Below are 4,760 nucleotides of genomic sequence, written 5' to 3'. Positions count from 1 at the left end.
TATTTAAAATGAGATGTTTATCATGTATTTGATTATGTTTATCTGTATTTAGTTATACGAATTCAGATATGAAGTTTTAATAAGTTATACTTACGTGCAATCTACTATCTTGAGTTTTAAGTAATATGCATTAATAAATAATACTTTATGCATAAAAAATAATTTTTAATAGTTTTTGTCAAATGCTTTATAATATAGTATAGATAATTATTCAATTTTTAATTTTATTCAATTAGCCTGTTAATTAATATATATTTCTTTTGTAAAATACCAAAACAACCCCAGAGGAATAAGCGGCATGATTCAATGCAAAGACATACAAATCCAAACCATGACGTGGGAATTAAAGGCATGAATCACACGACTTATTTCACATAATTTTAAACAATAATACGATATTAAACATACCTTTCACCAACTTTTTATATAATCATAGATGTCACAACATTTCCAATGTATTTTTCAAAAACAAAATTAAAATTAATAAACAAAAAAAGTTACCATTAACTCTGACATCTTCTACGTTTTAAAGACTAGAACATTGATTATAATATTAAAATATTTGATATATTTAATAAAATGTGTAAATTATAGATTTGGTTCTAAGATTTGTCATTTGATATGAATTTGATCATTTATTTTTATTTATTACAAAAGAACCCTCCACTTATATAATTGGTTTTGAATTTGATCATTCACACTAACGTCTGTTAAGCATGTCCTTAACTATGAGGGTATTTTTGTCTTTTTATCATTTTCTCCATTTTTAATGTGTTTGTTTTTATTTTTCTGTTTACTTTTATCCAATCTTCAACTTCTTCAAGAACATTTCCAACGCTAAAATCAAAACCAAAAATCTAAAATCTAATTCAAAAACTCTAGACGGAAAACCAAATTGATGGAACCAAATCAATGAAAAACTCTAGATTTGGATCCATGGAACAAATTTGAGGGGGGGGGGTTGAAACGATTGATATAAACTAAGAAGAAGTTAAACAATTACTCAGCAACTGCTTGAACCAAACACATGCCTTAGATAGGCAGTACAATCTAATCTGATAAAGCAAAAGATATATACATTGGATAACAAACTCACAACCTATCTACCTAAAAATCAAGAAAATACAACTAGAGAATTAACTCTCCTTATTTAACTATATCTGACTTAGAAATCTGCAAATTGAATTAATCTCCCCACACTCCCCCATCATTCGAATTTGCACAACCCAAGCTCTACACATAAATTTTCATGCTTCTTCCTTGTCAAGCTTTTAGTGAACAGATCTACTGTTTGTTGATCTGTCGTACACGCTTCCAACTAAACTTCCCCTTTGCTTAGCAACTCACGAATAAAATGATGTTTAATTTCTATATGCTTTGTTCTGCTATGTAAGACTGTATTTCTGGACAGTATAACTACAGACTTAGTATCACAGTATAGAAAAGTAGCATTATTCTGCCCTTTCCCCAAATCACACAACACTATTCTCAGCCCAACGTCTGACAAGCAGTAGCCGTTACAGCCACATATTCAGCCTCTGTAGATGAAGGGGCAACCATAGCTTGTTTCGAACTCCATGGAACTACACTTAACCTAAGAAAAAAAATAGTTCCCAGTGGTGCTCTTACCATCAAGAGCACCTCCCCAGTCACTATCACTGCTACCTTTTAAGCTAAATCTTTTATACCAAATACCTAACTCTTTTGATCCAACTAAGTACCTCAAGACCCTCTTTGCAAGACTAAGGTGATGTTTGGTAGGTTGATGCATAAACCAAGAAAGAACACTAACTGTGAAGCTGATGTCAGGCCTTGAATGAATCATGTAAAGAAGTTGTCGAATCAGACTTTGATATCGCCCACCATCAGCACGCTCGGTTCCATCTTCAGATTGTAGTTTCTCATTGACATTCATTGATGTGGCTTCCTTTTTACAACATGACATGTTGTACATCTTCAAAATGTCTTTTATATACATAATTTGAGACAAAATATTCCTTCACTTGTTTGTATACTTCCATTCCTAAGAAGTAATGCAGTTCACCCAAATCTGTCATCTCAAACCTCGACTTTATTGAGCTATTGAATCCAGATATTAGCTGACTTGAAGAAATGGTATAAAGCATGTCATCAACATAAAGGCTCACTATTAAAATATCATCCGGACCTTGTTTCATAACATACAAAGTTAGCTCATTTATGCTCCTTTCAAACCCATTATTTCGAGAAAACTCATCAATCTTGCTAAACCAAGCTCGTGTAGCTTGTTTAAGACCGTACAATGGTTTTCTTAATCGAAGAACTTTGTTTACCTTGCTTGGGTCTTCGAAACCTGGGGGCTGACTTACATACACTTCATCGTGTAGATCTCTATTTAAAAAGATTGATTTGACATCAAATTGATACACCCTCCATTGTTTGTGTGAACTAAGGCCAGAATGATACAAATCGTCTCAAAGTTTGCTACTGATGTGAACCTTTATTCATAATCAATGTTGTGTTTCTAGGTGTATCCTCTTGCTACTAATCTCGATTTATGCTTATGAATGCTTCCATCAGGTAGGAACTTGGTTTGGAAGATCCATTTCAAACTAGTAGTATTTTTTCCCTCGGGAAGATCAATGAATTCCCAAGTCTTGTTATGTTGGATGGACTTCAACTTATCTTTTATTGCTTGAATCCATTCTTATCTTTCTTTTGCTTCTTCTACCGTTGTTGGATCGCCATCAAACAACACCATGCTGGTGCCATCCTCCTCCTCAATGTCAAATCTCCTTCGAGGAATGTAACCACGTTCACTTTTGTGCAGCTATCACACAACATCTGTAGTTGATCTATTGATATCAGATTCTTCGGATGCAGAGCTGTAGTGAGGATCTTCAAGTTGTAGACCTGACACTACCATTTGAAGATCAACTTGTTGTTACATTCTGGACCATCTTCAATTATTGCTTTATGATCTTCATCATCACTTTTCCATCTCCAGGCTGCCCATTCACTAAACACCACGTTTCTGCTAACACTTAGATATTGTTCTATAGGATCAAAAAGAAGGTAAACTTTAGAGTTAGAGCAATAACCCAAAAATATATATTTTTGTGACTTATCTTCCATCTTGTCTTTATCTCCTATTTTCAATGCATAACACACACTTCCAAATACCCATAAATGACTTACTGATGGCTTATTATTGTACAATACTTCATATGGTGTTTGATTTAGAACGACCTTAGTTGGAGACACATTGAGAAGGTAAACTGTTGTTGCCAGACCTTCTGCCCATAAAAAATCTGGAAGACCCTTTGACTTCATCATTGATCTTGCCATCTCTACCACAGTCTGGTTTTTCCTTTCTGCTACCCCGTTCTGCTCCGGAGTATAAGGGGCTGTTAGTTCCAGTTTTATGCCTTACTCTTCACAGAAGGTGATGATTCACCTGTTGTAGATTCACCACCTCGATCTGTCCTCAACACCTTCAAGAATTTTCCACTTTGTCTTTCTGATAAAGATTTGAACTTCTTGAAATTTTCGAAACATATAAAGATTCATTCTTATTTGGACCGCACAAGAAATACCTGCTACCAGATAAAGATTCATTCTTATTTGGATCGCACAAGAAATACCTGCTACAAGATAAATATTAATTCTTCATTGGATCACACAAGTCTGCAAGTACAATCTCCAAAACATCACTTGCTCGTTTCGAATTTTTGACTGGAAAAGCTTTCTTTGCTTGCTTTCCAAGCACACACTTTTCGCATACTTTATTCCGATCATTAATGCAGCAAAGTCCTATAACCATTATTTTGTTTTTCAACAGTTGCAACCCTTTGCTACTGAGATGGTCATACCGCAAATGCCTAATATAAGTGTCATTTGACTCTTTATTAACCAAAGAAACTTCTAGATCAAGACAAATTACAAAAGGAAACATTTAGTTGTTATAATAGCTTGAGCAAGAACCTTACCTGATCCCTTGTTCTTTATCATGCACCGAGTGTCATAAAAAACCATAAAGTAACCAAATTCAATCAGCTAACCCACACTGATTGAATTGTGAGCAAGACACAAAGCATAGTCGACATTATTGATAAGTTTGGATCTCTCACCTGCTTTGATCACACCCATCCCATAACCTTTGATTTTTAATTTCTCATCAGTACCAAGATGAACCTGAGATTTAATTGATTCATTGAGATTTTTAAACTTGGACTTATCTCCTGTCATGTCGTGAAAGCACCCATTGTCTAGGTACAAAACGTCAATTGTGTAAAACATGAACAAGTAATCCTCTTATTCTTCTTTTTCTTCTTCTGCAAAATTGGCTTCTTCAGGTTTAGACCAACATGAATTCTCATTGTGTCCATACTTCTTACAGTGAGAGCATTGGACCATAGAGTTACGACCTCTTCCCCTTCCTTGAAAACTGCCATGACTACGTCCACGTCCTCTTCCTCTGAAATTAGAGGTTCTTCAACTTTCTCTATTGATATGTTGATCCTTACTTTATGAGTTTACAGAGAGCCCATTAGTTCATCAAAGGAGAACATTGACAGATCTGGATTCCTCAAGCAGCTACGACATGATCAAACTTAAGGGATAGACTTCTCAAAACTTTAGCAACTATAGTTCCGTTAGCAGTTACTCCTCCATAAGGATCTGACTTACTAGAGAAGAAATATGTGGCAAGTACTCTTGAACAGATTCATTTCCTTTCATATTAGCGGTTTCAAACTTACAACGAAATGATTGAAGCTTCA

This window comes from Cynara cardunculus (assembly GCF_001531365.2).
Source record: "Cynara cardunculus var. scolymus isolate 2C chromosome LG 6, CcrdV1, whole genome shotgun sequence".
Lineage (NCBI taxonomy): Eukaryota > Viridiplantae > Streptophyta > Magnoliopsida > Asterales > Asteraceae > Cynara > Cynara cardunculus.
The sequence above is the reverse complement of the archived record's forward strand: the minus strand, read 5'-3'. Positions refer to the sequence as shown.